This window comes from Ambystoma mexicanum, chromosome 5q (assembly GCF_040938575.1).
Source record: "Ambystoma mexicanum isolate Mex_15411 chromosome 5q, UKY_AmexF1_1, whole genome shotgun sequence".
NCBI lineage: Eukaryota > Metazoa > Chordata > Amphibia > Caudata > Ambystomatidae > Ambystoma > Ambystoma mexicanum.
In genome coordinates this window covers 245,763,365-245,788,131 of record NC_090933.1, presented here as the reverse complement: position 1 = coordinate 245,788,131, position 24,767 = coordinate 245,763,365, and the positions used below count along the sequence as shown (strand labels likewise).

The following is a 24,767-nucleotide window of genomic DNA, read 5'->3' as shown; positions in this document are numbered from 1 at the left end:
ATTACCTGCCTTTAAGCCCCGTAGTACTGGCTAACCAGTCCTCTTCTATCAGCGTCTATTGCAGGTTCAGTAAACGGGCGAATAAGATTTTAAAGAATGGCGGGAAATAATGCAAGAGGCCTGAAGTAGGTGGCCCGCACCAGCGAAAGGGCAAGCACGCCGTCAGAGCCCCCAGCGTTACAACACCGCTTTTAGGAAAGCTGTTGGAATCCCTCAAGGTGCCCTAATCCCAAAGTGTAAGGACGCAAACGATCGGCGCGTGCTTAGACTGCCAGAGTGCGTGGCTGGCGTATAACTTCACTTTATTTTACTCATTGGTTGACGGGCACCTGTGACGCTTTATGCCATGCTCCCTGTTCGCCTGTATCGCCCATGGCACTGCTATAAAATAGCAAATCATGTCATCCCATCTGCCCGCGGCGAGCAAAATAAATGCCCCCCAAACATCAGCCTGGAAATGCCCCGTGCACCCCCCCTCCTCCCCCCCTCAGTGCTAGCAGCATATTGTTGTAAAGGTCAGGGGCCTGGTGGCACCCTCCCTTCCATTCCTGCGTCCTCATTAGCGACACTTTGGACGATAAACAGAGCGCAACACCACTCGGAGGATGTCACTAATGAAGGCATGTTTATAACAGATGTGTCCCATCTGCTCACGTTTCCCTCCTTCCGTTTAAAGGCAGCGCAGATTATTGACAGTGTGGGGACAATTTGCGTGTCCCGGGGAGGGGTTTCCAGGCTTACCAGGTGTGTGACGGTCATGAACACGAAACATGCTGTGAGCATCCAAATGAGGTCTCATAACAACCAATAAGCTGTACTGTACAGGGAGACATTCAATATTAATTGGTTAAGGGAAACCGGAAATGATTGTACAAGAAGGCAAGGCATGTCTAGGCTGTGCCCTTAATTATGGGGGCAGTGTTGGTCAGGCTGCACGATTAGTCCATCTGCCTCTATAGGTGATATGCTCATTGTTTTCTGGGTGTGGAGGACCCAGTGTTGTCAGATCTTTTTGCCGCTGTGTTCTTCCTTTGCCCTCTTGGCATGATCGGTTGTGTGTTTGTAAGGCATAGATGCCTCTCATTATCTATGCAAGACTAGAGTGGGGCACCAGGAGAGATTGTGTTTCGGTGTGCACCTGCCCCGTCCCGGTATTTGGGAGTCCCCTACACTATCAGAGCTTGGGGCAGGAATTTTGATCTGTAAGAAACCAGCTGTGTTTATAGGGAGTTGACCCGGATTCTCTTTCATGCCCTATCCTTTGAACCGAGGGTGAATTCATCAGTGCTGCCTACAAAGGCTTAGAAAATGCCCTTATTCACATGTGCCTATAACTTGTGCACTATTTAGGCCCAGAAGACTTCTAGGCACCTCTACTAGGAAGGAAAAAATCCTATCTGCGGACTGGCCCTATCTCACTTAGGGCCACGTTGCAGTGTATCCAGTGTGAGAAACCGGAGGGCGTCCTCACTTCCTTCTCACCGATATCCTGCCAGGGAAAGGCCATCATTTTTGGATCACGACCCTCGGGGTGGTGGATATGCGAGGGAGGATATCCTGGGTGGAGGAGATTTGGGGAATGGAAGGAGGATGTCAGTTGAGATACGGTATCCCCCGTTTCCATTTCACAATGAACCTTCAGTCCAGTGGCGTAACACAAAATGTGGGGGCCCCCCTGCGAGCCATTCTGAGGGGGCCCCACCAACTCAGCAACAAATCAAGGGTCGCACCACACTGGGGGCCGGCCTAGATCATCACACTTGCGCAATACGCATGAGCATGCTGCTGAAGGGATACGCCGCACACTGCACTAGGAGAAAGATATACATATGTGTTTTAATGTAATATACAGCACACTTTTTGAGAAAAATTGGCTAAAAAGCCAGAGTGTTTGCAATTGTTTTGTAGGGTAACACCAATCCAATAGATGCAAGTCACCAACAGTGCACACGAACATTAATGCTTTGACATTAAAAATGCCATGCCTAAATGAAAACATGCCCAATTGGCTGCACAATGTAGACCAGTGTAGACACATAATAACAATATAGTAAAGCTTGCCAGGCCACATTTAGACATATCTAGACTGGTTGCACCAAAATGCCAGACCAAGCAGTAGCACCCATCAAGAAGAGAACACACATTCAAGCCTGTGTCTCTGTGGCCTCTAACAACACGGCCAAACTCTTTAAAATCTGTAAAGAACTGGTAAATCCTGTTGCGGTCTTTACCTCTCCTGTTCCCTCCCAGGCCCTCTGTATGGCTCTGTCATCTCACTTCTCGGCTAAAACTCAGGACATCCTGTCCTCCATCTCCTCGTCCTCCTCCTCTTCCTCTCTCGGCCCCCCCTTTGGCTATCTCTACCTCTCTTCATCCTTTCTCCTCTTTCTCTCTGATAACACCTGACAAGGTTTCTAGACAAGTCCTATCTATGAAAGTGGCATCCAAACAGGTCCACTCTTGCTCCACCAGAACCATCAACAACCAAATTGACACCCTCGCTCCAGCTTTGACCAATTTCTGTAATCGCTCTTTCACCACTGGAACGTTCCCCTCTCCCGTTAAGCACTTCCTTATGCACCCATTCCTCAAGAAGCCGTCTGCCGATCCTGCCTGCCCGGGAAACTCGCCCAATCTCCACCATCCCTTTCCTGGGCAAACTGTTGGAAAAGCTGGCCATCTCCCAGCTTACTTTCCACACGGAATCTGTTGGTTGTCTCCATGACCATCAGTCTGGCTTCAGAGCTGCCATAGGCACAGAAACTGCTGTCCTGAACACCTGTGAAGATTTGCTCTCTAACCTTGATTCTAGCATTCCTTCTGTCCTCATCCTCCTTGATCTTTCCTCTGCTTTCGACACAGTTAACCATGCCATCTTGATCAATCGACTCCATGAGAACCTGGGCATCACGGATCAGGCCCTTACTGGCTGACCTCCTTCCTCTTGGACTGCCCCTCCCAGGTCCAACTTGGTACCTTTCTCTCCGCTCCATCCCCTCACTTTGGTTTTTCAACCTTTACGTGGCCTCTTTGGCCCACCTGATCTCTACATTCTCCTCTAACTTTCAGTGTTATGCGGATGGCACTCCGCTTTCCTTCAGGCTTCCCTCACACTCCTCTCCTCTCTCGCTCATTCCCGACTGTCTATCCGCGATTCAGGATTGGTGTGCCTCCCAACTATCTCTGCCTTAATGTCAGTAAAATGGAGATCCTTCTCATTTGGACTCCTGCCCCTGCTTTCCCTCTCACATTCTGGCCGCTCACCTTGAGCCCTCTTCCTTCGCCTCCCTGGTGTCATCTTTGACTCCACTCTCTCTTTCTCTCCTCACATCTCGCAGGTCGCCAAGAAGTCCCACTACCAGCTGCTCCTCCTCAAAGGGACTCTTCCCTTTCTCACTTTCCCCCAGAAGCTCACTGTCTCTAGAGCCCTAGTTCTCTCTAGGCTGGACTACTGCAACAGCCTCTTTCTCAATATGCCTTCCTCTACTCTGCAGCCTCTGCAACTAATCCAGAACAGGACTGCAAGACTTATCCTTGGCCTCAAGCCCAGGGATCGTATCTCTCCAGTCCTGAAATCTCTCCACTGGCTCCCAGTTGCTGCAAGTATCAAGTTCAAGACCCTTTGCATTGTCCACAAGGCTTTCGGGGTCCGGGCCCACACTACATCCAACGCTCTCTTCCAGAATATCTTCCTTCCCGAGCCCTTCGCTCAGCTACTTACAACTCTAAGGATTAGACGCTTATCCGCGCAGGGAGTGGGGGGTAGATCTCTCTCCTCTGCAGGTGCCTCCCTCTGGAATAGCCTCCCTGCCCCTCTCAAACTTCAGCTGGACCAACTGAAGTTCCGGAAGCAGCTCAAAACGTTCCTCTTCTTCTCTGCTTTCTCTCTCCCTCCCCTGCTGGCCTACCTGACCTACCTATCTGTTGTACCGACTGGTTGCTTGGCTACCCTCAGAGTCTCACTGAGTGCCGACTCTTTCTTGATCAGTCACCCCTGCACTGCCTCTGGGCCTACCATGCACTGAGGTGCTGTAACTGTAACCCTACAGATCCTTGTTCTCCATGCACTACCCAGAGCCTGGCTGCACTTACTCAGAGCATTGCTTCCCTGTTTCCCCCACCCCTCTCCCTTGCACTCCCCCCTTTACCCTTGCACCTCTCATTCTCGCACTTATGCAATCTGAATGACACAAGGCCTGTTAAGATCGTTTGTCTTGTCCTCCCTCTATCTTCCCTCCCTTGTCTTGTCACTCCTAGAAACACTTGTGTGCAGGCACGTTATAAATGACTTCTATCTTATCATTTGATCACAGATGCCCAGAAAAAAATACAATGCCGCAGTAAGAAACTGCTAGACTGGCAGCACCAAAATGGCAGTCTAGACAGGTAATTCACTTAGCAGGACTGCTTTATCAGAAATGCCCAGTTAGAAAAGTCATATCAAACAGGAATGACTAGACTTGCTGTACCAAAATGCCCCTCTAGCCACTAATACCACATATCATGCCTGCTTAGCCTGGACATGGACAGCTATTATGATTTGTCGTACAATCCTGCCCCCCCACACATCCCCTCTCCATCCCACCCCAACCTCCAAAATCAGCTCCTGGGCCCAGAATTACCTCCAGGTCCCTCTTCCTTGCCCTAGAGCTTATGGTTGAGGCTCCTTGCCTCATAGGTAAGTACTGGGATGAGGAAGAGTGGGACTAGGAGTAATTAAGATTACAGGTAGCTAAGTCAGGCATTACCTCATCCCAGTACTTATGTATGAGGCAGAGTGCCTTATACACAAGTACTGTCTCATACTCACAGGGACGAGGAAGAATAGGGTTAGGAGTAATGAAGATTACCAATAAGTAATCCAGGAATTAAACATAAGTATTGGTGCAACACCAATTGGGCTATGTTGACTCGACCTGGCTGACCTTCAGAGCAGTTGCCAGACAGAACAGGACACAGATGGCACCTGGGTTTCGGCGTTAACAAGAACCCAGCAATTACTAACATAAAGCAATTTACTGTTAGTACCTGCATTCAAATGCCACATTTTTTAGGCAATTGAAATCGTGATGTGCGTTTAATACTTGCATGCCAGGGGAATGATTGGAAGGCTAGAAAGGGAACAGGAGACCACTCATTCTCACAGCAGTCCATAAGTGGGTGCTTTCAACCTAAAGGAGAGAGTTAACTGCTTGTAACATTGAAGCTGCACTAGAATAGTCTCATTAAAATGCGTAAAGAAATTAGATGCCCCAAACAAATATGTTTGCCCCTCCCCACCACCCATTAAGTTAGCGCCTCTCCCAACATTTGAAGGGGTAGCCCCCGAAATGTAGGTTTTGTTGCACCCCTGAACGCAAGCACACACACCATTCACCATATACACACACGCACACCCAGCAATCCATACATTTAAGTGTGCATTCTTTCACCATACTGGCACACCCAGGCAGTCATCCATACATTTAAGTGTGCACCCTTTTACCATACAGGCACACCCAGGCAGCCACCCGTACATTTACGTGTGCACCCTTTCACCATACACTCACACAGGCAGCCACCTATACATTTAGGTGTGCACCCTTTCACCATACATTCACACAGGCAGCCACCTATACATTTAAGTGTGCACCCTTTCACCATACAGGCACACCCAGGCAGTCACCCATATATTAAAGTGCGCACCCTTTCAACGTACATTCACACACGTCATGGGGTTGAGGGGAGCCCTAACTCTTCAAAAAGAAATTGGGCCTCATTACAACTATGCCGGCTGGAAATAACGGTGCTGGTAAGCTTAACGGCCCCATGTTTCCAGGCCGGCATATTACAGCTCTGCGGGCGGTTGCCGTCTTGCCTGGCAGGTCAGACCTGCCAGGCAGAACGGCACCCACCCGCATAGTTTTCACTGAAGCACCGGCACCGTTATTAACAGTGCCGGTGCTTCTGTGTTCACCATTCTCATAGAGTCCGATAGGACTTTATGGAAATGGGAACTTAGCATTTGCCGGCGACTGACTTCCCAAACCACTGGGGTTGTAATCCCCGGTGTTACCAGGAAATCAGGCACCGGTAAATCATTACGGGTCTGGCAGCAACCTGCTGGTAACACCGGCACGGTTACCGCCAAACCCGTAATGAGGCCCATCGTTTCTTTTTGAAGTCACTCTGACTTCATAAAGAAATTATTTCCGTTAAGGACCGAACCATAACAGAAATAATCTCTTTGTGAAGGCAGAGTGACTTCAAAAAGAAACTATTTCTTTTTGAAGTCATAGGGCTCCCCCGACACCATGACATGGAGGCCTCCAGCCTAGGGTCTTCCATGCCATGGGAAGGACGCAGCCCTCGGACTTCAAAAACAAAGTTTCTTTTTGTAGTTACTCTGCCTTCATAAAGAAATTATTTCTGTTACAGAAATAATGTTCTTTTTTTTTCTACAAGTGGGGGCCCCTCCCAGGACATGTGCTGGTGGGGCCCCACGCACCGCAGGGGCTGCGGGGGCCCCTGTTACGCCAGTGCTTCAGTCCCTGAAGCCTTTTTAGGGTACTGTTTAACCCCCTCCGATTCTTCCTTTCAAAAGAACCCTCATCAGTATAGAGGGACAGGGAAGAGAACAATAATGTGAACACCTCCTTATATGGACAGGCTATACCCGCACTCCCCTCGTCTGGTTAAATCATGAAATTGTCCAGGTACATCCTACCCTCCCCCTACCAATGTAGGTTATTATCAGTCTTTCCCACGGTTACACACATCAACTGTCCCCCATTCATGTTCCTTTAAGACTGGAACGAGGAAGAGACAACTGGGAGTAATGCACACTTCCATCTGTGCACACCACTTTGGTACTGGTATGAGGACCTGGACTGTGGAATACCACTATCGTGGTCAGGCATGCCCCATTGACAAAAGTACTTGCACCTGCAGCCAATTGAGGGGTTACAGGTGGTGGTCAGTCAAAATCTCGAAAACAAAATCTCGAATGACAAAAAGCCCCAAACAAAAATCTCGAAAAAAAAATATCGAATTTTTTATTTATTTATATGTTTTTGGGGTCAGGTAAGTAAAAAAAAGGGGTAAAATAAAAAAAAATGAAAAAAAGAGGGGTTGGGGGGGAACCCCCCCATTTTGGAAAAAAACACATTGAAAAAAAAATTCGATATTTTTTTTTTCGGCCTTTTGTATTCGAGATTTTTGTTTTCGAGATTTTTTGATTCGGTATTATCACTATGAACCGTTACAGGTGCATATAAGGAGAAACCAGCAACTGGGGAAGAGAGACCCACTTGGGCAGAAGGACGCGGCAACCCGAGGTGTAAAGCATGCCGAGCACTGCAGTAAAAAAACATGGGAGACACAAAGGCCAGAATGGGCTGCAAAAGGGTCAAGAGCTCTGCAGATTCTTGAGCCGCGTGTCCCCAGCTTGAGTGGGGGACACAGATTCTACAATACGCTGCAGACAGCAGCAAACCACTGTATGTAACTAACCTCTGTCTTGCTTTTACTCCCTCTTCCTCTCCTTCTGCTCATTTTTCTGATTCTCCATCACTTCACTCTTTTGCATCCTTTTCTCCTCTTATGGACCTTGACAATTCTGCTCTCTTGACTCATGCTCATTCTACTGCCTTTCCCCCTGAACGTCTCCCTTCTTCTCCTATCCCAAAATTATCCCCATCTTCTTTCCTGTTTTAGGTCTCTTATTAATTCCTCTCTTGTACATCCTTGTTTTCCTGTGGCTTTCAAGCATGCACTTATTCTCCCTATCCTGTAAAAACCTTCTCTTGATCCGTCTTCCCCAGGTAATTTCCACCCTATTTCTCCTCTACACTTCCCCTCCAAATTCTTGAATGGGCCACGTACACCCAGGTAACCCGTTACTTGAGTCTTCATTCACTTCTTCCTCCCTTGCAGTCTGGTTTCTGCCCGTCTCACTGCACTGAAACTGCTCTTCTTCATGTTTCTAATTCTCTCCTCACAACCTGCCACTCCAAGCTTTCTTCTATTCTTATTCTTCTTGATCCGTCTGCGGCGTTTGACATTGTGGACCACACCTTTCCTATTTCCTCTCTTTCCACTTTAGGTATTTCTGTGTCTGCTCTCAAATGGTTTTGCTCTTATCTTTTGCAACTGACTTATTCTGTTACTTGGGCTGGACACTCTTCTTCTTCACTCCCTCTTTTTTATGGTGTCCCGCAAGACTCTGTACTTGGCCTTCTTCTTTTCTCTCTCTATACTGCTCCTCTCTCTGCCCTTATTTAATCCTTTCACCTTTCTTTCCGCCTTTACGCTGATGACACCCAGATCTTTCTTTCTTTCTCCTCCTTTGACTCTGCTCTGCATTCCACTGTCTCTAACTGTCTTTTAGCTGTTCAGAACTGCACGTCCTCTCATTTTCTACATCTTAATCCCTTTACTTCGACTATCTCTTCTACTCCATTACCTCCCTCTCTATCCTTTCCCCATCCTCTCTTTCTTTTTCACTTTCAGCCCGCAATCTAGGAATTATCTTTGATCCTACTCTCTCCTTCTCCCTTCATATCTCCTCTATTGCCCGCTTTTGCCGCTTTGCTTTGTTTAACATTTGCTGCGCTTGCACTTATATTTCTTTTCACACCACTAAACCTCTTCTCTTTTCCCTTGTATTTTCCTGTATTGACTACTGTTCATCTTTACTGCTTGGTCTCTTTGCTTGCCACCTTTTTCCTCTCCAAGTTCGTCTCTTTTTATCTTTACCCCCGCTGTCTCCTATTACACCCTCCCTGCTTTCATTTGCACTACTTCCTTTTGAATCTCGTCTTTTATCACTTTCTATTAATTGTCTTCAAATACACTCATGGTCTGGCCCCGCCCTATCTTCCCTACGCTCGTTCTATGTCTCTTCACGCCCTTACATTTTCAGAATCTATTTCTCTTCACTGTTCCTAAGCCCCCCTGTGCCTCATATCGTTTCCGCTCATTTTCTCTTCTGGCTCCTAAACATTGGAACGCTCTCTCTTCGCTCTTCTTCTTCTCTAGGCATTTTCCAAAAACATCTAAATCTCTACCTTCTTTTGGTTTCTTACTTCATAAAGGAAATTTAACCTCTACTCATTTGCATCATTTTGATTGTACTGTTCTTTGAATTCTTTTATTGTCCAGCGCCTTTGGCGAAAGGTACATTATACATTTAATAAAATACAAATACAAGAAGGTTCAGAAAAAGCGAGTGCTGCTCGCTAGAGCTCCCAACGTGAGAGAGGGTAGTGAGCAAGAGACCGAGAGGAAAACGAAAGCACCCGGAGGTGCGGCCATACATCAGTGAGTGACTGAGGGGGAACACTCATGCCAGGGCACTCCAGGGGCTTGGTGTGGGCAAAGGAAGATGCTGATAGAGTGAAAGCTTTCTTAATGAATGGGTTTGGAGAGTGAATAGAAAATATTGAATACCGAACAAGCTGCAAAGTAGTTAATAAGTTCTCCAGCATGGGGTCTGGCATGGATTCACATGCTCATGAATATTCCCCGTCGTCAGGCCGGGAATCCTCGGTATAGAAAAAATCAGTATCAGTTTCGTTTCTGATCTGTCTTTCTCAGTAGTAACCAATCACTGGTCTCTGGGTCATACTGCCCCCAGCCAATGACTGCCCTCTCCCTAAGACCCGCCCCTGGCAGCCATCCTCAGATTTTTACCGGACGTTCAAGTGTTGGAAGTCCTCGTGCTGTAGCTCTTGAGCTTTTGCTGCATTTTCACGCTTTTTTCAGGAGATTTTCTCATTTTTTCGGTTAAATAGAGCCTCAAGCTCCACCGTTTCTACTTCCGATCAACGGGGATCCGTTTCGGAGTTTCTACGCCCCTCAAGAGTGAAGATTTCGTCGAGTTACGCTTTTGGAGGATTCCAGAAGTTCCGAGGCCTACCTCGGACATGGCCCAGGAGAAAGGAAGCTCGACGCCCGGGAAGCTGTTCAGGACCTGCCCTGGATGCCAGCTTCAGAACGTTTTCAAGGAGGACGAGCATTCGTTATGCCTCTACTGTCTCCATGAGAACAAGACGCACAAGGAAAAGGACTGCGCGTTTTGTAGGAACATGTCGGAGCGGACCATGAAGGATCGCCACCTCCGTCTCGCCAACTGGCTGGAAGGTAAGAGCCCGCCAGGCGAGAAGAAGAAAAAGAAGTCTGAGCGGTCTTCTAAGTCCTGTGAGGGTGCCCCGGTGACGGGGCCCAACAAAAGGCTAAGCAACGCGAGTCCGCGGGCACAGGGAGCGCTGAACGGTCGGGCTCCTTGGCTGCCAGGCAGGGCGCATCCTCCTCGGCGCCATCGACCATGAGCCAACGCTCTGGCTCGGGTAAGAGGAAGTCCGAGAACCCGGCGAAGCTTCTGGAGAGGCCCCAGTCGATCTCGAAGATTCCGGCAGAGTGGGAGCGAGGCTCGGACCCTCCCCCCAAGGTGAAGGCCCCAGGCATACAGAAGGTGACTTTGGCCTTAATTCACCCTGCTAAAACCTCGATCGAGGATGTCGCCGCGGCCCTGGCTCAGCCTGTGGAGGCTACACCAGTGGAGGCACCCTCAGGTACCAGAGTCTCCCTGCCACCGCGGAGGGAGTCGTCTTTCAGGCCCATCGAGAAGACCCCTACGAAGTCCTCGTTGGAAAGGGTGGGGGAGGGGCTGGTGGCCATCGTGGATACGGACACGACCTCTGAAGAGGAGCTCATCCAAGTCGTGGAGGAGGCCCAGCCCATCGGGAGGGATCCCGACGAGGGCGACGGTGACGCAGACGAGGCTCCTCAAGAGCCCTCGCTCCCGTCGTTTCTGGTGCCGCAGGACACCTCGGCGGCCATTTTGTCAGCCATCCAGTCCTTATGCTCGGAGATAAGGACTAGGTTGCCCCTTCCCCCGACGGAGGTACCTGAGCCAGACCCGACGGGGGAACCGGAGCCAGGACCTTCGGAGCGCCCACCACTTAAGAGGAGGAGGACGCATCCTAGGCCTCCTCTCCCGCCTCTGCGGCCTTCTCTGCCTTCCCCCCGGCCCACTACCCACAGGGATGATACAGGCATGAACACGACTACGACGGGTACAGATGACGACGCAGGCGACGACGGGACGTGTCCCCCGTTACCCCCTGCCCGGGCGTCCCTGCCCGATGAGATTGGATCCTTCCATGCTATGATTTCCAGGACATCCGAGCTCTTCCAGCTCTGCCCCGAAGAAAAGAAGAAGGAAGGGTTCCTTTACCAGCGGCGCGAGGCTAAAAGGAAGACGGTCCTCGCCGTACCGCTTCTTGATGATATCTGGGATGAGGGGCTCGCCCTCCTCAAGAACCCTGCCACGGCTCCTGCGAAGAGGGACCGGTACGAGAAGAAGTACCGGGTCCACGACGCTGCCCCCTTGTGCCTTAGGGCGCAACCTACCCCGGATTCGGTCATTTCGGCGGCAGCCAAGAAGAAAGCGGGAGGGGCATCGGCCTCGACTTCAACCTCCCAGCCGGACTGCGAGGGTAGGAAGCTGGATGCGATGGGACGACAGGCACGCCCTCGAGTTCCACAAGAGGTGCCCCCGCATTCCTCCCGTGGCCAGGAAGGAAAATCACGTCCCTCAACTGCTGTTGGAAGTAAGGGCGATGCTCAGGAAAGGTGCCATCGAGCTCGTTCCAAATAGGCTTCGGGGCTCCGGAGTTTACTCAAGATACTTCCTCGTAAAGAAGAAGACAGGAGGATGGCGTCCCATCCTGGACCTGCGATGACTGAACAAATACATCAAGGCACAGAAGTTCCGGATGGTCACCCTCCAGCACGTGCTGGGACAGCTGGAGGAGGGCGATTTCCTGTCGTCGTTGGACTTGGAGGATGCATACTTCCACATCCCTATTCTAAAGAGACACCGAAAGTTCCTCAGGTTCGTGGTCAAAGGGCGGCACTACCAGTTCAAGGCCCTCCCGTTAGGATTAAAATCGGCGCCCAGGGTGTTCACCAAGTGCCTAGCACCGGTGGCGGTGTGGCTGCGCCTGCAGGGGATCCACGGCTACCCCTACCTGGACGACTGGCTCATACGGGCAAGGACAAGGGAGCTTGCCGTGGAACACACTCCGAAGACTGTCCAGCTGCTCACGGACCTGGGGTTCTCCATCAACTTTCTAAAATCCCACCTGGTCCCGTCGCAAGTCGCCCTGTTTCTGGGAGCACAGCTCGACACAGTGGCGCGGCGGGCCTCACCGTCGGAGGAAAGGATAAGGACCAACCTGGGAAAGGTGCAACGTCTGCTGGCCACAGACGTGGCCAGAGTGAGGTCTATCAAGTCCCTTCTCGGAATGATGTCCTCCTGCATTTATCTGGTGCGCCACTGCAGACTTCGGATGCGGCCCTTGCAAGAATTCCTCGACGCCCACTGGATCCAGACGACGGGCAGCTTCGAGGACAGGATCCCGCTTGACGAAGCGTTCCGTCAGGCGATACGATGGTGGGGTGTCGCTCTCATCTGACGACGGGAACAGGTTTCCTAGCCCCGGCCCACCAGGTGACGGTGACGACGGATGCCTCCCTGGAAGGTTGGGGAGCGCACACCGGGGGTCTCCACGCGAGAGGCCTTTGGCTCTCGGAGGAAAAGACTCTCCACATCAACATCTTGGATCTCCGTGCAGTGTTTTGGGCCCTCAGGTCCTTCCTTCCGTCCCTCAAGGGCAAGGTGGTGAGGATCTTCACCGACAACACCACCACGATGTTTTACATTCGGAAGCAGGGCGGAACCAGATCCCCTGCCCTATCCAAGGAAGCCCAGGATCTGTGGCATTGGGCCGTCGCCCAAGGGATGTTTCTGGTACCCTTTCATCTGGCAGGGATAAAAAACACCATTGCCGACTCACTCAGCAGAGAGCTGCGCTCGTGCCACGAGTGGGAACTGCGCCAGGATCAAGTGGACCGACTCTTCTGACGATGGGGCGAACCCCAGATCGATCTCTTTGTGACGGCGGCGAACTCCAAGTGCCGGAGGTTCGCCAGCAGGTTTCCCCAACCGAGGAGCATGGGCGATGCTTTCTCGTTCCTTTGGGACGGCCTGTTCCTTTATGCGTTCCCGCCATTGCCCTTGCTACTCCGGCTCGTCAACCAGCTCAAGAGGTCCCGGTGCAGGATGATCCTCGTCGCACCGGCGTGGCCGAGGCAGATCTGGTTCCCGGACCTTCTGGACTTGTCAGCGTCCACTCCAGTCAAGCTGCCGACGGACGCGGATTTCTCTCCAGAGAAGGAGGCGCCATTCTTCATCACGAACCAGAGTCGCTGAACTTGCAGGCCTGGCTCCTGCAGAACTAGAGTTTGGAGGACACGACATCCCGGCCGACTGCAGAGAGGTTCTTGCGAAGGCCAGGGCATCCTCAACTCTCAAGTGCTACGGACACAAATGGAAGAGGTTCTCTGTCTGGTGCCGTGCACAGAAGATTAACCCTCTGCGGATTACGGCCCCTCAAGTATTGCCGTACCTATTGTCCTTGGCCAAGGCTGGCCTGTCTCACACTTCCATCAAGGTACATCTGGCTGCCGTCTCACGTTACACCAGAATTACAGGACAGGCGTCCTTGTGGTCTCATCGACTGGTGAAGGAATTTATGAAAGGACTGTTCCGATCATTCCCGCCGGTGAAGGCCCCCGCCCCGGCGTGGGAGCCCAACGTGGTGCTGACTAGGCTCATGGGGGCCCCATTCGAACCTATGCATTCAGTGCCGTTGAAGTTTCTGTCGTGGAAGACAGCATTCCTCGTGGCCATCACCTCTGAACGACGAGTGGGAGAGATCCAGGCCCTGTCTTGCAAGCCTCCATACTTGACTTTTCAAGACACGAGGGTGGTGCTGAGGACGCACCCCTCCTTCATGCCCAAGGTGCCGTCGGACTTCCACCTCAACGAGCCCTTGGTGTTGCCAGTTTTCTTCCCGTCGCCTTCGTCGCCGGCTGAGAGGACTCTGCACTCGCTGGATGTAGCTATAGCGCTGAAAGTCTACATGGACCGCACAAAGAGTTTTCGGAAGACATCACAGCTGTTTGTGAACTTTGGACCTGTGAATCAAGCGAAGGCTCTCTCGAAGACTTCCATTTCCAGATGGCTCTCCGGCTGCATCACTGACCGTTGGCAGGCCGTCCGAGGGCCCATTCGACCAGAGCGATCGCTGCTACTACGGCGTTCCTGTCTGGTGTGCCCCTGCTCGACATCTGCAGGGCTGCTACGTGGAGGTCGACGCACACCTTCACGAGATTCTACTGCGTCGACCGGGATTCCAGGGAGAGGTCCAGAGTCGGCCAGGCAGTGCTGCGCAACCTGTTCGCCTAAGGTGAGCCTGGTGAGGAGGTAAGAGTTGCTTAATGTTGAGTTGTTGTATTGCTTGATATTGAGCCTTTTGCCACCTCCCGTGGTTGTGCATGTGTATACTGCTATGTATTCTTATATTCATGAGCATGTGAATCCATGCCAGACCCCATGCTGGAGAAGGAACAAGTTACTTACCTGTAACTGTTGTTCTCAAGCATGGGTCTGGCATGGATTCACATGCGAACCCTCCCGCCTACCCCTCTGCGGCTCTTCACTTGGTCATACTGCCACTTCACGTGCTACCAAATCTGAGGATGGCTGCCAGGGGCGGGGCTTAGGGAGAGGGCAGTCATTGGCTGGGGGCAGTATGACCCAGAGACCAGTGATTGGTTACTACTGAGAAAGACAGATCAGAAACGAAACTGATACTGATTTTTTCTATACCGAGGATTCCCGGCCTGACGACGGGGAATATTCATGAGCATGTGAATCCATGCCAGACCCATGCTGGAGAACAACAGTTACAGGTAAGTAACTTGTTCCTTATTGAATACCTAACTAAGGAAAAGACATGCAAAGTATATGAAGATACCACACCAGTGAAAAGAAAGTGATGTGCATTTACGAAAGAAGTGAAAACAAGTAAAAAGCATTTATGAACAATGTGAAAGTCCAAGCAAAGTGAAAACCAGTAATGAGAACTTGTTTGTTTGTTTGTTTGTTTTATTCACTTATAATGCGCAACAGACCCGAAGGTAGCCGTGCGCAGCAGTACAGAAAATGCGAAGCTTAAGTTACAGGGTAGGGTCATGGGATGCATACTGAGTACAAAATACAAACACAATATATGACAGGTAGGCGGCAATTACAATTTACACACAAAATACATGCAAAATGTACAATAAGGACAGTATATATACAGGCACCGGATGGACGTTAGCTCATCGGCCAGGTGGGCAGAGTGAGGAAGTCCATAAGATCAAAGGAGAACAGGATAGTGATGTGTAAATGCTAGGGTTGCGAGAGGATAAGTGGGCACTAATGGGCTAATCATTGGCAGACCTCAGCAGATTGATGTAGTTGGTTCTGAATTTCAGAAAGGGCTGCTCCTCACGTAGAGGGTTTGCAAGTGAGTTCCATAATTGGGCCGCTTGAACCTGGAAGCTGCTACCCCCCGCCTTAGTTAGCCTGAATCTTGGAATGATGAGGCTATTGGCATTTGAAGTTCTGGCTGGGCGCGTGTGGTTTCTTTTTGTAAGTTTGTTACAGAGATAGCTCGGTGCAGCATTGTTCAGGGCTTTGTGAACCAGGGACGCTACTTTTAGGTGGATTAAATTTTGGGTAGACAGCCAGTTGTTTTGACACCTGATCTTTGAAATATGCGATCTTTGAGACACGCCGAAGGCGGCTCGCAGGGCGTTGTTTTGTAAAATTTGAATCCGGTGGGTGATGGATTTATTTGCTCCAATATAGAGGGCATTACAAAAGTCAAGCCTCGAGAGGATTAGTGCTCCCGCTAGGATAAGGCAATTGTTGTCAGAGAGAAAGTGTTTGCCTGCTCTAATGAGCTTGCATGTGTAGGCGGTTACCTAAGCCAATGACTTCACCTGTTTGTCGAAAGAAAGGGTGGCATCCAGATAGAAGCCAAGTGTCTTCACATCTTTCGATACCTTGATGATATTCCCATCAATTTCGAATGAGGTAGAGTCCTGGCTACGTTTTCTGAGGTTAGAATGCGTCCCTAGGATGATCAGCTCTATTTAATCATCGTTCAGGCATAGACCATGGGTTGCCATCCATGCCTGGACGATGATATACACCCTATTTACCAAGGCCAAATCCTTATTGTAATCCCCAGAAAGTGGGAGGAGAATCTGGGTATCATCTGCATAATTCGTATAGGTGATACCGAGATGGTCCAGATCATCAAAAAGGGGCTTAGTAAATATGTTGTAAAGAGTCGGGGAGACACACGAGCCCTGAGGAACTCCGCACCAGATGGGGATTGGGTCAGCCGCTGCCGACGGGGAGAACACCCTCATGGTCCTGTCGCTAAGAAAAGATTCAATCCAAGTTATGGCCTCTCTGGAGAAATGTGCGGCAGAGTCTAAATGGCTGCAGAGTACCCCATGGTCCACGAGGTCAAATGCCGCCGAGAGGTCCAGCAGCAAGAGGAGAGCCGTTTTTCCTTTATCTCTTAGATCATCTATTTGTGCCTTTAGGTCAATGAGGGCGGTCTCTGTGCCGTGTTGTGGACGGAATCCTGATTGGCGCTCTCATAAGAGTTTATATTGTTGCAGAAAACTTTGGATTTGATTATAGGCAATCTTATCCAAGATTTTAAGCAGGAAGGGGACTGTCGTAATAGGACGGTAGTTCGTGGGTATAAGAGAGTCTAGCGTTTGCTTTTTGAGCAGTGGTAGTACCCAGGATTGTTTTAGATTGGTGGGCACCGTGCCGGACGTGAATGAGGAGTTGACAAGTTTGGCAATAAACGGGGAAAGATCCCTAGCAGCATCTTTTATAAGCTGGGCCGGGCTGGAATCGCCCTGACAATTTGACGGCTTGAGAGAGAGGATGACTTTCTCCACCTCAAGGATAGAGGTTTTAGAAAACATGAACCGTATAGCTGGGTCCTGAGCCTTAGGGGCAAGGTCTATAAAGGAATTGTTGGTCTTAGATGATTGTGTAAGGGAGGCGTTCTTTTTGGCTATTTTCATTTGGAGTAAGGACATTTTATTTGCTAAGGCTTGCTGAATGTCGGAGTACCAAGTTTTAGCTTTGGTGCATATATCCGGAATGGGGATGGGTGACTCTAGTTCCTTAAGGATGGTGAACAGTTCCCTCATGCTTGAGTTGGCGTTGGAAATACGCTTATTGAATGAGTTCTGTTTGGCCAAATGGATTTCTTTTTTATATTGGGAGGAGATTTCTGTTAATTTCATTTTATGATCTTCTGAAGGGGTAAGCCTCCATGCTGTTTCGCAACTCCTCTTGAGTAGAAGCAGATCCTTTAGTTCAGGGGTAAACCATTTGTTTAGGTGAGATTTGGGTTTACTTTGTCTGAGTTTCAGAGGTGCGATGTTGTGAAGGGTAGTTAACATAATTTTGTTATACGCATTGACTAAAGTTTCTGGGTCTAGATGATCCTCTAGTCCGTTAAGGGTAGGTAGAATTGCCGGGATCACTTTATCTCTGGTGATACTCTTTTTATATCTTGTTAGGCAAGGCGGGGCCATGATGGCAGCTGGTGGAGGTGGTCTGGAGGTAGATAATTCAAATGACAGGAAGAAATGGTCTGTCCGAGGTTGAGGGATGATGGGCTTTGATATTGGCTGTACAATTGTAGTCTACTAGCCAATCAAGGATTCTCCCTTTATTGTGAGTGGGTTCTAGAGTTTTTTGCGTCATATCCAGATTGGAAAGGGAATTAGCAATGGTGGTTGCATTTTTATCTGAGCGGTCATTGAAGCCCAAATTGAAGTCCCCTAGGACAAGTATTTGGGAGGAGGTTTTAAGGTTATTGGAGAGTAAATTGTGGAAGTCCTCCTCAAATGTCTCTAGAGGTCCAGGGGGTCTGTAGATGAGGTGGATAGTCAATGTTTGGGAGCTGGCTAGTTGAAGTTTAAGGGTGAGCAATTCACATGAGTCGGATGCTATTGTGGGTGAGATTCTCATACCTAAGCTAGTCTTTGCGATGATAGCAATACCGCCACCGCACATATTGGTTTTGTCTTGCCTGAGTATTGTAAAGTTTTCTGGGATAGCTAAAGAGAGTAGGTGTCCTGCTGCATCATGCAGCCAAGTCTCTGTAATGGCGATGAAGTCCAAGTTATCGAGCACTATCAAATCACAGATGTCTGTGGCATGTGCTGTCAGGGATCTGGCATTTATTAATCCCCCTTTGAGGGGGGGCTATCGGATGAGGCGGTTCAATTTTGGTGAAGGTTGAAGGTTGAAGGAAGTCTCTGGTTATTAGGATGGGCGATATTAGCCTTCTGGGTATTAGATCTTTTGTTAGTAGGAGGTAGGGTTCTAGTCAGAGGCTCATGGAGTTTCGAGAGTCTAGCTCTAAGCCTAGAATTTCTACAGAGTAGACTACATGGGTTGCTAGGAAACTCACTTGAGGGACTCAGATCCGGGTGTTCCATACTGGTGTCGGTATGGAGGATGGTCATGGTGGAATAGTTTAGGGGTCTCGTGAGCACTGTGGGGAAGCTATTGTCCTCTCTGTGGTGGAAGATAATTCAAATTAAGTACAATAGCAGGCTGCAAGGTGTGCTACTCATGATGTAGAGCTAAATTCCAGTAAATTCCAGTAGGCTGGGTAGGCTACTTCAGATGGGCAGAAGATATCATAGGCTCAACGGGCTACAATGACTAAGGTTCAAATAGAAGGAGCACAGTAGACTGCATTAACTGAATTACACGTTAGCGCAGTAGGCAAGGATCAGCATAGGTAATGACTAAGTTACACAGAGGGCTTTAGTGACTAGATAGCACAATGCACAGTGAACTGCAGTGACTAGGTTTACCCAAAGGCACAGTGGACTGCAGTGACTGAAATACTCCAAATATCCATACACATATGTGTGGATACTTGGAGTATTTCAGTATCATATATGTGTATGGACAGAATCCATACACATATGTGTGGATGTCTAGCTTGTGAAGCAAGTGAAAAGCAAATGATAACCCCTATTGGATAGTACAAAAGCAAGTGGTGACAAGGAATAAATACCACAAAGTAAGGCGTGCGAAAGTCAAGTGTTGGCAGAGTCAGAAGAGTGGCAAAGTGAAACAGAAGTGCATATGGACTAATGCCACACATACAGAAAGGAAACCTGTGTAGTCAAGGAAGTCCAATGAGAATCAATGAATATTACAAAGTGCCAAGGGTTGTGTGACCTGTGATGGGTGGACCGTGTGGTTCGACAACTGCGCCCTGACTAGTAAACCCTACTTGGAGTGAAGCAAGGAAAGTCAAGAGGCTGGAGCTGTTTTGCCTAACATGTTTTCAAGTGACTAAAAAGAAAGGCAAGTTAAGTGAATTGTTGAAAAGCCTGAAAGATTGCAAAGTGGATTTGGAATCCATATTGAAAGCTGATCAAGTTGAATTAACTGTGAATTTAAAGCTGGCTTCTTGGGCAAGGGAACCCTGAGATTTTGTGAACTGTGTTGAGCTTGGGGAAGGTTATCCTGAGGCCTTTTGGAACTGTATTGAACTTGGGGAAGGGAACCCCAAGTTTGTTTTGTGGAACTGTTTTGAACTTGGGGAAGAGGAAGCTGAAAAGCAAGTCAGGAGCTAGAAGAAGCTGTTTCTTTGGTTGCTGACATTCCTTCACAGTGTATATCTTTAGTTGTGAGGGCAAGTATAGGTTTATGACAAAGACTATCCTTACTTTCTTTAGGTAGGGAAATTCCACCTTAGCATAGGGAATGTTAGGCCTTACTCCATCCGGACATTCAAGAAGTAAACCATATTTGTTGACTGTCCTACTTCATGATGCCTTCACACCAGACAGCAAAATCCAGCTCTTGTCTGCTGCCAGGACAGAATCCATACAAATATGTGTGGATGTCTTTCTGGGCACTGCTCATTGATGTCACAGCTAATGATTGATGTCGAGACAGAGTTCTTAATTCATGTAACATGGCCTATTCCTGATTCTTCAAAGTCATGTTATGTTCTATTGTCCAATACTTATACTGACCACTAGGTGTCTTACGGCCCCATGTCTTTTCCAAAAGGTGGCAGATTTTGACTCTGCCAGGGTGTCACCAGAGGTTAGTCTGTGGAAAGGAATGGGAGGTTTGGGAAGGAGATGATAGGAAAGAAAAATTAGACAATGGAATGACCAAATCAGAGAGGAAAAACAATTGGTTTGAGTGGGAGGGCATAGGGATTTCGATGTAGGGATGCATGTTTCTCAAATGTGATAAGTTCTTGGTAAGTATGAGTGTAGGGCTCGGGAGATTATAGCACGGTTTAGAGCAAAGCTTAGTTGTGATAGCAATATCTACAGCTGACGAAGCATGGTACTAGATGTAATTATTTGGTTAGTGGTTGCGTGATGGATTTGAGATGTACTCAAGCAGGTCCTAGTAGTGTCATAGCTGAAGACAGGTCTTAAACCCACATACCAAAGTGTCCTCTTAAACAGTGCATTGATTTCAGGATTCTATGTCTGACTCATTCACGGTCAGCTACTGGACTAACCATCTAAAGGTTTGTTAACCTTCCAGTCGAGCAGACACCAAATGTTTGCTTCCCATAACCTGGTTGTCCTGCACCAGTCCGACTACATCTTCTATAGGAGTGCTTTTTCCATCATTAAGGGCTTTACTTCCTTAGAAGCAGTGAGTCACAGCATTCGAAATTAAGAATCCGTGGGCAGGAGCTAAAACCAACTCCTGGATGTCGGGCATCACACAGTAGGCAGGAGCTACCACAGAGAACCAGAAGAGAGCACACAGTGCACCGCAAATCTTACTTCCATCACATATGTTTAAATGTGTCCTAATTCTTCTTAACATTCTCAAACACTCAAAGTTATTGCCATGTATGTATGTTTGTAAGTAACTGGTTGGCCTGGGGAACCAAAAGTAGCCCCTGGTAGCTGGTGGTTTCAAGCTAACCAGGCTCCTCTAGGTTAGAAGCAGAAGCTGAATAGCTCCCTGTAATTTGGAACCCTGCACATGTTTTTTGTTCCAGTTAGGTTAGGATCCAGTTAGGTTAGGTCATTCTATATTACTTTGGCACAGTTCATAGTAGTTATCGATATTGAAATATGGTTTAACCCAATCCCTTGGAGACAGAGTTAGAGTTATTCATATAGTGCAAAAATACTCTTGGTGGCCTGATTTCGTTATCGATTTCCCTGGCTATTGGATTGATCGTGATAACCATGTGAATGCATGGGGATCAAAAAACTTTACACTTTCTTATGTTTCAGTTTAGACTGGCTGCATCTTCTAGTGTGGAAGTTTCTCCAGTAGTCAAAAAGGGAAACTGTGTTATCTCACTGCATGTGCACAACCACCAATACTTCTTAGAACATGTAAAAAAAGAAAAGAAAAAAATGAACACTTGTGTACGAATTGGTTACACACTCTACCTGCCAAGTTGGCTAAAACCATGGCAGGGTGTTAGGGCAGATGCCGGATTTAGGATGCATTTTACTGGCATTATCTCCGAGTCTCGGGAGAGCGCCGCAATTAAATCTAGTTTCCAAGCACACAGCTGCCAAGCTATTTTTCTCCCCCTTAATGACATCAGTCAGTGGAACTGCTTTTGATTCCCGCCTCCTTCAAGTCTCTGTATAGCTGCAGCCTGCCCTGAAAGCAGCAGATGAACTTCTCTTGTGTGTTTGTATGGTCCTTAATGATGGCTGCCTGGATTGGTCCTTATTGGATGCCTGCAAATGAAAGAATCCTCTTAAAGGCATTACCATGGATCTGTAACTTCATGAGGTGGAGGCAGCTTAAGCGGCAGGTTAACTGTCTGCTTCCCAGGTCAAGGCAAATCCCCTGCAGAGCGGGTACTCCATCTGTCCCATATTTCTTGAAAATGCACACTCTCAAGGTTGTCGGGGCGTGAAAAGTACTGGAGGTGCCTGTACGTTTTTTGTGAGTCCATTGCGCTGTAAATGCAGTAGGAAACTGTGCTACTCATCATAATGTTGCCACCTTCACTCTGCTGCTCCCTGAGTCTTAGTAGAGAGATAGCGGGTTGGTCGCTGCCCTGTAGTTAAGAAAAAAAACAATCTGCACTGACCTTTCTCAAAATTCTATTGCTAATAACATTTGACTCGCTGGACGGAAATGAATGGCATTTTCCAATAAATATGTGGATCTGGGTTTTCTGCCCGCAAACGTTTTGTTTGCGGGTGGTCTGGCCGCAGTGTAACTGCTCGGGCCCCCCGTTTGGACAATTCATTAAAAATGGGGGTCCGAGCAATTTTTGTCTCCTGCCGCCAATATTAAGGATGCAAACATTGGGGAGCGGGGGACATGCTGCAGCCCCCACTCCTCATGTTCAATATTTTTGGCCGCAAACAAAATGGTAGCACCCAAATCGAACAAAACGTCCATACAGACAGTTTTTTTCAATAAATTGGGTGTTACCAAATATGTTTGGCTGAGGCTCCTCCAAAACTGGAACTTTTGGGGAAAATTAGTTAAACGGTTGAAAACCTATTAAGAAAACAAAAAAGCTGTTTTCGTCCTACTCCCTTCATTTTCCCATAGAGAAAAATGTGCTTCCATTAAACACACGTAGCGCTAAAACAGCTATATGTATTTGCACCAAATAACAAACAGGTTGGGCATAAAGCTTCACTGATGTGCCTTTTTTGGTGTGGCGTAAATCCGTCCAGTAACTTAAGTAATTCAACAGAGAAGAGGGTGCCTCTGGTCCCCAAAAACCTTTGTATGCCTCCCATGAAGTCTTGCATCAGTGAGGCTTTTCAGCAATGAAAATCTGCAATTTTTTTCTCCCTGATGAGACAGTTCCAGAGAGAAGCTTAAAAAGAAAAGTGCTCAAAATTATATTTGGAGAAGGGAAAGGGTGGTTTTATATGAAGGTAGAGGCGGACCAAGTGTGAAGTTGGAGAGTTTGTTTGTGGTGGAGCTTGTTTGTGCCAGAATGTAACCTTATTCAGGTAATTCTATGGGATTGCCGCAGGATTCCTGCAGAAATGTAATACATGATGGTTAAAAAAAATGCATCATATGGACCAGCAAGTTTCAGGGAGGCAGGACGGCTGTTCCAGCCGAAGAGAGAGATCTACCACCAACTCGTTGCTTGGAGAAGCGGCTGACCCTGAGGGAGTTGGAGGCGGATGAGCGAAGAGCTTGAGAAGGAAGATATTTAGGAAGATAGAGTTGAAGTTATTGCAGCCCCAGACCATAGAAGGCCTTGTGGACAATGCAGAGGGATTTGAACTTAATCCTCGCAGCCACTGGGAGCCAGTGAGAGATTTCAGTCCTGGAGAGATATGATCCCTGGGCTTGAGGCCAAGGACAAGTCTCGCAGTCCTGTTCTGGATAAGTTGCAGAGGGCGGAGAGTAGAGGCAGGCAGATTTAGATAGAGGCTGTTACAATAGTCAAGCCTAGAGAGAACCAGGGCTCTGGAGACAGTGAGCTTCTAGGGAAGGGGAGGAAAGGAAGAATACCTCTGAGGAGGCGAATACCTCTGAGGAAGTGCAGTTGGTAGTGTGACTTTTTAGAGATGTCAGAGATGTAAGAGGAGAGCTTCTCTCTTGCAGGGCAGTAGCATAAATAACTTTGCTTACACAAATTAACATGATGGTTGTTAGATTTCTCAGTTTGCTTACAGATATTGAAAGAAATGAGGGACTAGAAGTCTTTGGCAGACAGCACGTGCAGCAACAACAGGAAATGAGAGAAAGTGAAAGAGTGCCCTTCGTTTCCTTTCTTGACCAGACCATCCCAAGGCACGTTGTTTTTATTATAACATTTTGTCACCAACCAGAGTGCAGGCACTGCTGGAGCCGAAATTAAAAAAAGAATACATGCATGGATGGAAGAAATAATTGTGGCACAGCCTAAAGAACAAGATACAGTGAGAGTCTCTTCTAAGCAAGCACATCACTGTTGCTATTGCTTACAAGCGTGCTTCTGAATGTGGCTTTCAGCGCACACATATGCACACATGAATGTATGCACGCACGCACGCACGCACGCGCACGCGCATACACACACACACACCTGGACTAAATTAAATCTCATACGCAGTGCAGGAAATGGGCCGTAATCTCGTTGTTGCGCAGGCCCCTCCCGCTGCACAACCCATTCTTACTCTGTACCTCATCGAGCAGAGAGCTTTCTTCTGAAAGCAGTTTGCTCGTTACAAGCGTTCAGAACAGGAGTTTAGAACATACACACAGAAACGGCTGAAGCCACACATACAGTCTTGAAAATGGTCAAACTGGTGTAACTGCTCGTCCTACTCTCTCCCTCTACCCTGCTAACCTCTCTCTCCGCTCTACCCCCTCTCTCAATCCTTTTCCACACAGCATGCCGACTGGCTGCCGGGAGCACCTCAGAGTCTCACTGGCCCTCTGCACCATCGCCAGTCCTCCAGCACTTGCCTCAGGGCCTGCACTTGCCTCATTGCTACTGCACTCAGTCAATTACCCATTGAGAATGGCATCTCTCAGCATTTACCCAGTTTCTGACCAACCGGGGCATCTTGATTCCCCTCCCCTCACTTGTCCTCCTCCCTCCTCCCCTCTCCTGTACCGTCTGTGCACGTGCACATGTACGATCTGAACGTACCATGCCTTGAAGGGTGGTCTATCTTTACCTCCCTGTCTCCCCTCCTGCATGGTGGTGCCTCTATGCTCTTGGAAAAAATGCAGAATCTGCATCAGACCTATTTGTTATTTGTTGTTATTTACACTGTATTACATGCACTTAATCTGCCTGGGCAGACTGGTTATCGTTCAGAAACTCAGGGGCTTTGAA

The 24,767-nt window shown here is 48.5% G+C and overlaps 1 protein-coding gene across 15 annotated transcripts in view; it reads left to right on the top strand.

The window, feature by feature from the left end:
- Nucleotides 1–24,767, top strand: part of PTPRM (protein tyrosine phosphatase receptor type M) — a 2,094,608-nt gene that overhangs the window by 745,655 nt on the left and 1,324,186 nt on the right. The gene's annotated exons all lie outside the window — the stretch shown is intronic.